This window comes from Toxotes jaculatrix, chromosome 3 (assembly GCF_017976425.1).
Source record: "Toxotes jaculatrix isolate fToxJac2 chromosome 3, fToxJac2.pri, whole genome shotgun sequence".
NCBI classification, from domain to species: domain Eukaryota; kingdom Metazoa; phylum Chordata; class Actinopteri; family Toxotidae; genus Toxotes; species Toxotes jaculatrix.
In genome coordinates this window covers 25656056-25670763 of record NC_054396.1, presented here as the reverse complement: position 1 = coordinate 25670763, position 14708 = coordinate 25656056, and positions in this window count along the sequence as shown.

Below are 14708 nucleotides of genomic sequence, written 5' to 3'. Positions count from 1 at the left end.
GTACATCCGCAGCATTATTATGCTAATGATGTTATACGTTTCCTACTTCTCTGTGACTCAGCATCAGAAAATCCTGTCTTTGATCAGATCATTTGTTTTATTTTCTCACTTTTTTTGGTTATTCAAATTACATTGAGCTCATGTCTAGATCTGCTGGAAGCCAGTGATTGAAAAAAACAAAATAAAACCCAATACATTATTGTTAAGTAAAGGTGGGTTTACAGGAAAAGAAAATGTGATGCAGTGCCATTTAATGTCTGCACTCAGCTGTGTTCCATCTTCAGTGCGCTACCCTCCAGACATCACCTCAGGCCACATAATCCAGTTTATTTGTTTCTTGTTGCTTTCTCAAGAGAATTGCTGACTTAAAAAGCCAAGAGAGCAATAGTTTTACAAGTTGACTGAAAGTTACCAAAAAGAGTAAACATTGATTAAAGTACAAAAGCAGAATCGGGCCAGAAAGTTGCTTGAATTTTCAAATTGACAGTTATTGTCAATTACAGACCAACTGCGGTTTCTGTGGAGTGTGTGCACCGCTTGAGTAACACTTATTAGTTAAATGATCACCCTTGTGACTTGGTTCTGTCACATCCTTTATGCCTCTTCACCTTCATCCCAGGTGCAGTGTGCCAGCGGCTTATGTCATCGCTGGCACACGGCACTTCAGGGAGACAGGCGGGACTGTTACGAGCCAGCTCAAACTGCAGGTGAAAACACACTGGGGAACCCCGAACGTTTCCCATCCTCACCGACTCTCTCTACCTGTCTTTATCTCTCCCTGGCCGTGTCCTTTATCCTTCTCTTTTTCAACATGTGTCACAAAAGTCTGCACAGAATACAAATCGGCAAGGCATCAGAGCAGGCAGTGAAGCAGTGTGCTATTTCCTCATGACCAATCATCGGGTCAATGTGTGCTGTTGACCTTTGACCTCAGAGTCACACTCATAGCCTCCTCTTCGTACTAACTCCACATGGAGCAGTCAGGCCGCATAAAGCCCCCTTACCCCCTTCGGCACTGACAGTGTCAGACAAAGGGGCGCAGGGCAGGGGGAGTGGGGCTGCGCATCCGCTGAAGTGATCCTCAGCAGTGGCCTACAGGAAATTAGCAGAAAAGGTCAATGCTAAAATAAACCATAAACGCTGGGCTAAATGAGAGGAGTCAGATGGAGATTCGGGTGTGCATCGCAACATTTAGATAATTACAGTACATGACTAAACCGATCGTGGCCAGCTGAGGCTTTCAAACATACTGTTGCCTCATGTAAATTAACCTGAGGTTGCATATATAAAAAAAAAAGAAATACATTTTTATATAAATACAAACAAGCACAGATATCTATATATATTTGTTTTAATTAAATGTAGTGATGTCGTCCCCAATCATTCAGTGATTCAGTTGGATCTGCATAACTGCAAAAGTGGGTGTCAGGAAGAAAAAAAAAAAAAAAAGCATTCTCTGCCATTAATATGCCTCCTCACCCTCTGTGGATGTGTATAATCTAGGCTTTGTTTACTTGTACTCTTTTCAGTTTTGCCGCAAGCTCTCATTTACCCAAAGTTTTTGGCTCATAGATGTTATCTCGGGAGGACCCAACACGCAAACCAGCATCCAGCAGCACAATAAGGATCAGACCACAACAGGAGTCTTCTGAAAGGGTCCATAAAACTCCAGAGAGAACTGAGAATGTAATAGTGATCTGATAAAGCGGGGCTGAATTGCACCCATGTTGTGCCTGGGTCAGCAGAAGAACACATACTTGCCTTGAAGCAAAATTACAAAATGAGAGGCCCAAATGCGTTTCACTGTCAAGACTCAGACAGTATAGGGCATAAATATGTGTGCTTTTTTCTGGTGGGACTTCACAGCCCCCTTTTTCTAAACCTTTCTATAGATATTTTCTGCCAATTAACCCTGCTCCAGGAGAGATTTGCCTATCTCAAGCCCCAGCTTTGCGCCTGTGCAGCTCGCGGCGTCACTCTCCCTACGTCTCAGGTATAATTTGCATGCCTCGGTCAAGGCTAAACTGAAGCGGATGAAGCATTGCAGTTTGAAGGTCTCCCTGCTTTATCTGCCGACTCCTAAAAGCCAGGCATATTTGCATTGCTTTTCATTTCCACAGGCTTGGCAGTAGGAATGATAAAGGAAGAGGAGCACACTGTACAAACCCTGCTTAACAAAGGAGGAAGTGGCTAGCGATTTGCATACGGAGAATGCGAGGATAAGGCCCACACAGGGCCGCCTCGGGTGTTATTATCGCCCTCCATCAATGCTCGGAGCTGATGCCTGTCAGCACGCGGTGCACAGCCCCACAGACAGGGGCTGGGTCACATCTTGGTGTCAGATATGGCTGTCTCCCCTGGCAAAGTCAGTCTTTCATGTAAAAAAAAAAAAAAAAAAAAGGAAAAGAAAATCAGTGTTTCAGCAGAGGTTATTGTTTTCCAGTTCACCAAACTTTGAGATCTGAGAACTAAACTCCCCCATTGCTCAGACCCGTCAATCTCTCATTGCTTTATGTCGACCTGTCTTTTACAATGCTCTCACTGCTGCTCTCAGATATGTTTTATTTACTACTTTTTAATCATGCAAAAGATTAATGAAATTTTGATCACTGTACATTATTCAGCCTGCCTCCGAGGAGAGGGGTCTGCTTAATGGCATGACACCACGCCTGTATTGAATAGTTATCATCTCCCACAATCTTTATCTCTTAGTCCATCTATTTGTACAGAGGTACTGAAAAATAAATGCCGTGCTTCGTAACAGTGGCATCTCCGTAATGCTTTCTTCTCGCCGCGCCTTATTTTGGCTGTGACATTATCATTTATTTTTTTGCAGTCTGTAAAATCATAATAGGTGACATGCAGCTCAGGAGTTTTATAGGCAATTTCCTCAAAACACATTTATATAATGTCTCAGAGCCAATACTCCTATCCCCACTTCTTATTTACTGTTATATGTATAAACACACCAGTTTTACATGCTCTGCACTTCCCACTGTCCTGCAGTGTTTTATTTTCTAAGACTGTTCGGGCCTTTGAAGGGTGACCTTCAATTCATATATCTATTGCTATAACTCTCTGCTACTATCTCAGTGGGACCTCTGTGGAGAAGATAAAATTTCTTTTTATGTCTCGCAGTGAATCAAGTCACTTTTATGCCAACATTTCTCTGACTATTCAAACAAAATGAGAATGTTAGCATTCAGGTCCAGTCTTTCTCCATTTCGCGTCCCTGTTGAATCTGGATGCCAGCCAGAGAACATTTCAGAGGTAAATAACGTGTTGAGCGTGGTTCTAACCTGGCTGCATTTCACCACAGAAGCAAAATAAGACTTGAATCATTTCTGGCATCAAAAACAACAACATCTCGTCTTTGTTCTCACGTCTGTCTGATTGACACGCTCGTGCAATACTTGCATCACCTGTGTTTGCACTCACAGCAGTTTGGTCCAGTTTAGTGGGTTTTTTTTTTTTTTCTTGCTCTCACTGTCATTCCCTACTTTTCTGACTTGCTCTCACTCACTCACTTTCTTCAACAACTCCCTCTCCATCCCTCTTTCTTTCCTCACTCCTGCCTCTCGTCCTCCCTGGGGGAAGAGATGTACAGTTCCTTTTAGTGCTGTGGTCCTCAGCATGACAGATGGAGCCTATTAAAACACATTTTCATTGTATTATAGTAAATAACACAGCCATGTTTTGTATAATATAACTGTTCCCAAGACAGTACTACAATGCAGGAGGAAGTCATATAAACATCTTGTCGTGTGTTTACTATGCATGAACAGTGCACTATATCTGTGATTTAGTTATATAGGGCTTTAACTGAGCTGCAGTGTCTCAATGGTTGTTGTGATTGCACTCGTCAGTCCAGAGAGAGGCATAAAAAAAAAAAAAAAAAAAATCTGACACCGGCTCATCAAGCCTGATCTTACAGAGCGGCAGTGTGACTGAGTAATGGACCTTCTCCGCGAGGCACCAGGGCTGACAACCACATGCACAGAGCAGTTAAGTTTCTTAGTTTTTCATAGGTATAAAAAATCAATATCAGTGGTGGCAGGAATGATATTTATTCAAAATGCACTCCCTCTTTTGATAAAAAAAAAAAAAAAAGGGGGGGAGAGGAGGTTTAGCATTGCAGGAAGCTTGGCAGCTTAGACGCTGTCTGTTTTATAGGGTGGACATTCACAGTAACCGACGATGACAGTTTCTATTTTTATAGCCTTCACTCCTCGGAGAGAGATCCTGAAATCCAACACTGTCACAGCAGTTGGGCTGGCACGAGGACAATTCGTGTTTAAAATTATAGGATAGGAAAAATATGTGATTTGGACATTAGTAACAAATCATAATCATCTGTCACAGGCTAAATGTTGTGAGGGGGATGTTTTACATCGTTTACACTGCAGCGCCCACAGGTGTAAACTACGATCAGTGTTCACAAACTATCTGCTGAGGTGAAGCGGATGATTTATTTAGTGCACTTTCTAGGACATGCATCCTGACACAGCTGACCGTGTTCATAAAACATGTTAGTCACTTAGAAGATGTCGTTCAGCCTTCACAGAATGTACATCACATGCAGAGTTTCTGGTAACACTGGGAAGTTATGGGAGTATTTGTCTTGAGCAAACCAAAGAAACATGAAAAGGAATGATGGTTGTACAAAACTGAGAATATATTGTATATTGTACGTAATATAATCTGGTGTAATAAGTGCAAATTCTACATGGCGTGGCTACATAGGGGCCTTCCTGTTATATGCAACAAAAGCACTTTTGGACATGTTTTGCAAAGTTTTACCATGTGTCATGAAAAGTGCTCTTTCTGTGCACTCTCAACGTTTGCTTTTAGATTAAAAAAAAAAAAAAAAGATAATTTGCAACCCCTAAGACATCTTTCAAGTCGGATTTTTACCAAAAAATATTTTATAATGGTAAAATAGCTCCATATGTGCATGTCTTTTAAAATTCTTATTTGCTTTTCTCATTCAAATTATTGTTTATCATTTTCTTTTTTTTTTAACCTCTTAGTCCACCTCTGTGAATATCCTGCCAGGTTCAATAAAGTCATCTTCTCTCAATTTCTGATTCTTAAAGAAAAGAGAAAAGAACATTTACATTTCATCCCACTGAGTGGCATCTGTCAGGTCCGTAAGTTCAGCCAGCGCAGGCGTGATACAAATTCACTCCCACTCTGCTTCACTTCTGAAGGATACTCCTTAGCCAATGCGCACTGTCAACACTTGGAAGAGAAGGTCGTGCTTTGAATATACAAGCAGAAATTCAGTGAGCGCTCTGAATTCATGAACAGTCAACCACACTGTAGTTTGTTGCCAAAGTAGAAACTGATGCCCGTAATGTCAGTTCACAGACGTGCCCTTCGTTTGGACCATTTGCATAACAGGATAGGTATGAAAACAGTATTAATGTCAGATCAGCGCTCAACAACATACAAATAGCCCACTGGTTTCATTTCTGTTTCAAGACATGAACACAATAAATCCAAAGTGGGAGCACATCCGAGGAACATTCTTTGATTCCCTTGTTTCGAAACAGATGGGACTGGCTGGTTCTTTCTCATCGCTTGAGGTAGTTGTCACAGACTACATCAAAATGGGCCATGCAGACAAATAAACCAATGGTTATTGAAGCGATTATGCTGCTGTCACAGTCTGAAGTGTTTCTGTATTTGCCAGACTGTGGGATGTTTTTTTTTTTTTCACTAATCACTAATACAGGATTACCCCGTTGGCATGTGTAGCAAGTTTAACTAAACAGGTTACTATGCTAGTGAGAATTTACGATACAGCCACAGGGATGCCAGTTCACATTCAAAAAATCAGGTGGCAAAATAGAATAAACTCCATACCCTCAGGGGCTTTCATTGCCATATCAACAAACCAGGTGGCAGAAGGTGGAAGGTAATCTTAGACAGTAAAAATGCCGGAGACAGAATGTGTATACACTTCAAATTGGTTGGTGTGTTTAAGGTTTAATGCTCATACAAGATGAAAAGCCCAGTGTGAGGGTGTCAGGGACAGTTAAAGCATTTCAAAAACATTATTTAAGCCTCTCCATGGACGGGAAGCCAATACTGTAGATGGGAATTCCACATGCTGCCCAAGCCAGAGTGAGAACAATATCTACTGTATTTTCAATCAGCCATTGTCAGAGTTAAAATTTGTTTCTTGTGAGGGTGAGCTTAAGGTTCAGATGAATAGCTTATCTATATCTTATTAGTATTCTTGCTCTGGTTTCCACAGTAACAACAACAACAACAGTAAAACTACACACTTCTTTAGGGTGCAGTGAAATTTGGTGCAGTCATTCATGGTCCCCAGACTGAGAGTTCCAGTGACTCTGGTGATCCCTTATTTTTTAATCTAGTGCCACCATTAGGTGACTTATCCAGTGAAATATCTCAACACTGTCTGGATGAATTGTCACAAAATTACAAAAAATAAAAATTAAAAATACAAAGTGCATGTCTGTCACACCAGAGTTAAGTCTGTGGTAAGGTTTAGGCAACACAAGTGCTTTGGTTAAGGTTATTTACTGTGGCAGTTTAGTTAATTAGCAGCTCTCAGCCATTAAGTGGCTTTTATATGAAACGTGTTTACTGGCTGCCCCATATTTCTTGTTTCCTTGCATCAAACATCCATGTTCACTTAATTTTAATTGCCTCTAAATAAATTCTCTAACTGTGTCTACTTTTTTTTTTTTTTTTAACCCAGCTCTTACCACCAGGTCATTCAGCTCTCTTCACAGAATGGGACTCACAAATTATTAACTAGTGGATAAGGTTACCTCTGTTCCAAGAAGAGGGAAATGGGCTGTTACCCTGCAGGTGGTTCTGGCCTGAAGACCTCTGATTTACTAGAAGCAAACTCTTATGTTAGACAGCTTATCAAATGCTCATTGTGGTACGACTGCAGTCTTCTAGCGTTAATAGCCCCTGAAGTGTGAATTCACATTTAAAGTAGGACCTTTCCTTTTTATGCTTTTTGTTCTGTAATTGAAATAAAGAGGCTTCACTCTAAAGCCTAGAAAACACAGATATGTTGTACTCTGTTATAAATAGAAATGATGCTTAATCACAGTTGCCTGTGAAAACCAACAGTGTGTCAGAGCACACATTGAATGAGGCTAATGTGCATGTTACGCGTTGCTGAAAGAACCATTATTAGAATAATACCCTTGACCTTTAACTGTTCCGTGCGAAAAGGAAGTAACATAGAGAAAGTGGCGTGTTATTCATTCGCCATTTGGAGAGACCAGGCTGAACGGGAAGACAATGTTTATTGATCACTTCTGTGCTTCAGATCTGTAGCTGTTGTATCTGTTACTGTTTTTTTTTTTTTTGCATTTTGTTGATAAACTAGTACTGTGCTTGAACATATATTGTATTTTTTTAATCACACATCCAAATTGTGAAAGACTGTTTTTGCGGTTTTCGAGAGAAACTCTCGCCTTTTCGATTGAAACCTTTTGCAATAACCTTCTAATAATCTATATTTCAATCCAAATATTGATTAACTCACAAGTAAAGAAATTAGAAATATGATATAACAATTCACTAGAATGTAATACATCTATATCTGCATTACCATATTTTTCAATAAAAGTATACAGTCCTTTAAAAGGCCGCACTGGCCCAATATTCCACCCTCATTCTCTCTGTAATGTATTCCAAATAGTGTTATACATGTACCCTGTCTGTGGCCCTGTATTCCTGCTCTACTCCGTATAACCATGATATGCATTACTGGCAAAACATTACTGCAAGGCTGCACTTATCTTATGTTGTCTGTCAGCATAGGTTTCTGCACACTATCACACTTTCCAGCCCCAGGAATTATTCCTATGTTCTACAATCTCCCTCATCTGTTCCTCATTTTGGTCAATTTAGCCTCATCATGGCAAACTGCCTGGTTGACTACACACTAACCATACCTCGCTCTATAACTGTGATAACTCTATATTTAAAGCTCTCTCCCAGCATGTACAGTAACGCCACTGAACGTTCAAATGGCTGATATATATATATGTATATGTATATGTGTATATATCTAATTCTGCCAGCTGCATGCACCTTGCATTGTTCCTTTCACTGTAAAAGAAGATACGTCCACATAATGTGGCGACATGTCAGTTTATTTACAGTACATTTCTCAGCAACTGAGATACCAAGGCAACATCAAGTACATTTTTGTACGGAGCACATAACAGAAATTCTGGTGCTGAAAAATTGTCCCACATTTAAAGAGGGTGACAAGGCCTACAGAAAAGGCTGGTGCCCTTGTCATGACTCGCAATATCCTTGAAAGGCAAATCCATAATGATTAAATATACTGGAATCTTCACATTGGGAACTGTAACCTTGTTATTTTTGCAGTGTTAAAGTGCTAAATGATACAACTCTTTGTTCCTCCTGAAGCTTCTGAGGTGAACCCGGTTGATTTATCTGTTATCTGTTATAATTTCCTTCATCTCAAGGCTCAGGCTTAGCACATGCTATTAATTCTTCGCTGACCTTACCTTGCACTATGTTTGTTGATCTTATAATTTTAATTTCAGTTGACTGCTAGCTAACTTGACACATAATGTATGCAGAATGAATGCTGAATATTCAAAGCACGATGTGCTGCACGCCTATATGTGCTTTGCTCTGTTTCTTTCGTGTCACAGTTGTCGAAGTTGAGCAACGTAGTTTAAACAGTCAAAAAAGTCCAAGTTAGGAGGAGGCTGGGTCGACATAACGCTGCAATTTCAGACAGGAGGCCGCTGTTTGTTTCCCGTGTGAAACCAACATTCAGAATCGTTTCATTTATCCATGATCATTTTTAACCGTGTTTATTATTGTAGCCATGATGACAAAGGTCCTCTAACTTTGACCTAAACCATAATGTTTTCCTAAACTTTACCAAGCCTGGTTTTGTGCCTAAACCCAGCCAAACTGGGTTCAGCATCAGAGTGAGTGGTGTTACATTACTGTGTTCTATTTGTGCAGCTTCTGAGGTGAAATCAGTTGAGGTTGTAAAATTAATTTCCCTTCATCTCGAGGTTCAGGCTAAGTTCACACTAATAATTCTTCACTGACCATGGCCTGCACCACATTTGTTGTCTTATAATTTTGATTGTAAGTGACTGCTGGCCAACTCAACACATACACTACTGCTGCCTGTTTGATGTTAAGCAATCCCGTGAAAGATATTTGCATACATGGAGAATTGATTTCCATGGCTTCTCACACGACCACTTTAAATAATCAGTTCATGTGCTCACGTGTACTTGTGCTCACGTCGTTGATGTCCTTGTCAATTGCAAGAATATCTGTTCAGTGATTAAAAACATAGCGGGCCCATATATTTGACATAAAAATTAAGGGTCACAGCTCTGATACGTAAAGTATATAGACTGGGGATTGAAATGAAATATAGCATATGCATAGAAAGCAAGTAATTGAGAAATATACCTAGTAACTCCATATTTTCCAAGACAAATGCAGAGGTGTGTATCTCAGTGCTCCAGCCCCATTCTAACAAAATGGCGTATCATTTATCAGCACCATTTTGTATTTATCAAAGAACAAGAGACGGGAACAGTGTGGAGGGGTTAGGGGAATGTAAATGGAGAACAGAGGAGACACTGAGAGCTCATGACAAAAAGTATTAATTCAGAACTGCAGATGAGAACAGGAGGAGTAATGAGGCTGGGTACTGCTGAACTGAACAGGAGGCCAATTGAGATCAGGAGTTGATTTTGGCAGGTGTTGGGGGACAGGATTTGGATGTGGACCTATATTTAGACCTGGAGTTTGATTTGGATTCAGCAGGACCGCTGAAGCCTTAGTTTTGCCTCCCATCTCCCATCACTCAGCTGAAAAGTGTGTTGGTTGGGTATTGTTCAAAAAATGGTGATTTTATCAACAACCGCCACAAAAGTAATTTTTTTTGCTTCTTAACTCAGCGGTGGATGTCCTCCGTGGTCTTTTGGGTTGTAACAAAATGGCTATAGTAGATGGCTGCAAATGTTCAGGCCTCTAGTTTCACAGAGGGGGACCCCCTGATAACATATTATGGTGATGTTAAAATTACATACAAGAAACCAGGTAATCCAGGCACTCAACCAGATGTGTTCTGAGTCGGTAAATGGTAAAGTTACGGAGTTTTATTTTTTATGTTTCACTCCATGTTCAGACTACATGCTCAGCTCCTACTGAATAATGTAACACATCTCCTGCTGTGTTGATGTAATATATTCAGCATAATCAATAACAAATTTAACATTTAGGCTTGTTATTTTTATGTGCACAGGGATGGAATTGGGTAAGTGAGCCACTTAATGAATTGAGAAACCAAGACAACTTAATGGGTACATTTTCTTTTCTTGGGATAATGGAGCAAGTGTTTTTCCTCAGATCTCTGTCTGGAGCTCTGGGTAAATGTTTGTTTATCTAAAGAATTGCTGTGATTAACTAAAGATTTTTTCTTAAACGTAGACGAGATCCATGATATCAGTAATCTAAGTGGCATGTGCCAGTGCTGATCTCTGTGCCAGTCCCTATTGTTGTGAAAGCCAAATTTCTATTTTTGTTTTAGGACTGGGCGTTGTGCTTCCTTTACCGGCGATGTCAGCTCTCTGGGTAGGTTGTGTACATTTGAATTCTCACAGATTAACAATATTATATATTCTACAACTGCTTTTGTGACAACGCATAATTTGTTGTGTCAGATGTTTTAAGAATAGTTTCACCCTAAAGTTGAGGCATAAATGGTGAGCAGTCGACACTCTGTATCCTAATGGCACATTAGACAGTAAGCAGATTTTCAGTTTTATAGCAGATAGTGAGCTTTTTTTTTTTTCCCGTCTGCACCTGTTCTGAAACTGCACGAGCAATCAAAGCGCATTCAAACATCCTTTTGATTTATGAGATAGCTCCAAGGACTTGGGAGCTAGTTCCCACAGGCAGAGTGAAGCACCTTTGAGCCCTAATGATGTAAACTAGTGGAAAAGAGTACAGTCTGCAGTGGCATCGAGACTTAATTGCTCTTTCAACGAGCCTGCATGTAGCAAGCTTTTCTCCGGCTCTGGGACTTAATGAGAAAGCTACCAACGTGCTGCAGTCAACTCACCTCTTCACACGTTACGCTGATGATAATTAGAAATCACTTGGGTGCGCGCTGGTTTGGAGCAGGCCCAAATCAAACCAACAGATCAGCGTCTGTGCTGGTGATGTTTGTGGTTGTACTGGTTGTAGCAATGAAGCATGAGCCTGTGGAGAGCCTGCGGTGAAGTAGGCAAAACATCAATTGCGTTCGCTTCCACAACACAAACCGTGCACCACCGACGTTTTCTCTGTTTTTCTCCCAATCTCCCTCTCTTATATACACTCACACATGAACACACACACACAGACACTGGCAATGGTTATGCACAGTATTGATAAGCTGTCAGCCACACTTTACTCTTAACTGAGCAAACACCCTAATACTAGTTCACGCATTTATTTATTTACAGATTCTCGCCTAAGTCACAACACAAAACATGATTTGCTTGAAATTTAGACTTTGCTACGAACAAATGAATAGAAAATAAGTCTCAAAGAGCCAAATGTAACCAGCACATGGTTGTCAAAATCTAAGACAGTGTGGACATTTTTGGATGTTTCTGTTTTTTGAGTAATAATCCTCAGCGTCGTAACATTTGCCCTGGGTCGTGAGTTACAATTTGACAGCTTGTGATAAGTGTGAGACATGAATTCACGAGGTGGCAGTCAATGTTTTTTAATCGTCACTATTTCAGCTTCACCAGTTATCCTTATGACCTTTTTTTTTCTTCTCTTACTTTGCATTGAAAACGAATAAACTGTTGCATAGTAAAGTCGACACGAAACTCAAAAATAGCCTCCACCATTGAGCTTTTGCTGTTATTTTTGTGTTTCCACCCGTTTAGAATAGCAGGGTGGTGGGGTCTACAAAGCAGTGCGTTTTATTAAAAAAGAAATTAATAACCGTCTCTAAAACACTTTCAAGTAATTATCTGATATTTGCTCTATTTGATTTGTTTTAGAATTTGAATATGTACACTGGTGTCAGTTTGTACTTGAGGGTGAATGATTTGTATTCAAAGTACTAAAAGAGACATGCAAATTTGAGGAGCAAATAATTTTTGATCTATTTTAATGAATATGAGGAAGGAGGAACTGGAGAAGGGATTTGTGATGATCTTTTGTCTATGTAGCTATCATTAGTTTAAATGGAAAACTAACAAAAAACTATAAATGGCGTTGCAGTGTAATTTAAAAACAACTAAAAAAGATCAAAACATTTCGTCATCCCTCATGTTTTCGGAAGAAGTAATTAAATCCCTCCGTTGATATAGCCATCCATCCGGCTGGATTCCGTTTCAGCAAACGAAAGCACTGAACACTGCCTACATGAAACAAACATGCCACAAACCTTCATCCACACAATCACACAGTACAGGTGTGTGTAGCAGGAGCGGGAGTTTGTCTTTATCTGAATTTAGGTTCAAAGAATAAAGACTGTCGCTCATATGTTGACATATGGCTGTAAAGCCCTTGTGTTGTTGTGGGGACAAAAGTGTGTCAACACAGTTACACTGTAGGGGACTCACACTGCACCTGGTGACAAAATTCAGGTCACCACATGTAAGCAATTTATTTTGTTTTTTTAGACATATTTTTGGTTGAAGTTAGAATTATGCCCAGGTTGGGGTACGGCACAGAATCCTGTTGTATTGCATTTTCATTCATGATATTCGTGGCTTTTAAATATCTGTGGTCATCACAACTATAAATGTTATGTGAAAGTCAGATGGATGAAATCTTACAAAGCAACACTGTCAGCTTTTGTGATTGTCATATATTGCTAAAGCAAAGCGATTACACCTTATTCAAGATTTAAAAAAACTGCAGTCTACAGTGACTCAAGAAGCAGGACAGTTTTACAGAGGTTTGTATTGGAAAATAATATAATATAAAGTTTAATCGATGTTTAACTGAGACAAGCTTGGAACAGCTTTTTAAATGTAATGGATTGACAGAGAGGACACCCATGCTATTGCTATTGTTTTTTTTATTGTGTACCTTCATCTTGCAACCATCATCATCTGATCGGCTGCCAGTGGCTCATGTTTGAAGCCAGCAGCTGAGCTCATTGGGAAACTGTGACTGGTGGTTGGCCGTCCATGATGCAGAGCCACCAGTGCAATTTTCCTGTCTCGTTGTGATCACATTATCAGTGAATGAAATTTCATTATGTTTTGATCTGATCACTCAGAGAAGGACCAAATTAGAAGCAAAGCAGCCCCGATCATTTATCCTTCAGAACGTCAAGCCTTTTCAGTGGAGCTGTTAACGCCGAAGTGTTTTCCTGTCTCAGCTTTCTGCAGATTGGTATGAATCCTCTCCGTCTGACGATGTACTGTCAAAATACAGTCACTTCGCTGATGTGCTCCGTGGATTTACACTTGAGAATTTATCACCTGACTAGCTAGCTTTGCATTATTCATTGAGCGGGGAGGGAGAGACTGCAATCTGAATGCAGACAGCGTTGTATTCACTCTCGGAGCCATATGACAGCATTGTCTTCACAACACCCTTGTTAAAACTGTGCTTTGGGTAACAGGAGGCAAAGACAACCCGTAGCCTCATTACAGTCCTTGCTGCATTTGTTGAACACTAACAGTGGAGAAAAAAAAAAAAAAGTGAACTGTCATTTTAATGCCCTTTGCAAGAGTTTCTCATTCATTTACAACAAGTAGAGTCAGCCACATGAAACTTCAGCTTAACACCCATTGGATTAGGGGTTAAATGCCTTTAAAAGTGCTTGGGACAACGTTCTTGTCAAAAACAAACAAAAATGTGAGATCACATTTGCTAAATCCCAACACCCACCTCAAAATGAACAAGATCAAAAATGTGTTTGCATCAAGAAAGAGACATGGAGATAAACACACAACAGTAAGCCATACAGGAAATGCAGCAGGCCACGGGAAATGTTTTTTTTTTTCATAGAAATATATTTGTAACCTGAGCAAGGGTCTAATCAACCAGAATAACTGAAAACACCTGTGTGTGTGCGAGCAGGGCACTTATTCACACACACACACACACACACGTTTTGCTATCCCTATGAGGTACACTCATTGACAATGCATTCCCTTGCCTTTTACCCTAACCTTAACCTAAACCTAATGGTAACCTTAACCCTAAAGCCAAGTCTTAACCCTCAAAAGGTTGTCTCTACCTGTGTAGTCCTCAATTTTTGTCCCTACAGTGACACAAGTCCCCATGCGTTAATATGCAGGTCCCCACCAGGATATAAAAACAAACCCACAGACACTCAAACTCTTCTCCACAGGTGTGGTAACGTTCTGCAGTGAATGCTCCTTCTCTTTGTTTGGAGTTAATTGCTGCTTGGATGTGCCTGGTTGTTTGATCTTGCAGGTAACTGGTAGGCAGGCTGTTTACTTAAGGTAACTGGGAGCACCTGGTCTCAGTGCTCCAGCAGCTATAAAAGCTGCAGCCTCAGGCCCTTTGGAGAGACTCTGTTCATGTATTGTGCTTGTTTCCTGGGTTATATTTTATTCCCACTAATAACCTCCTGACACATTTCTCACTCATCAGCTCACTTACATTACTAATATCACTTTTGATATTCACCTTTTCATCTTATCTCTCTT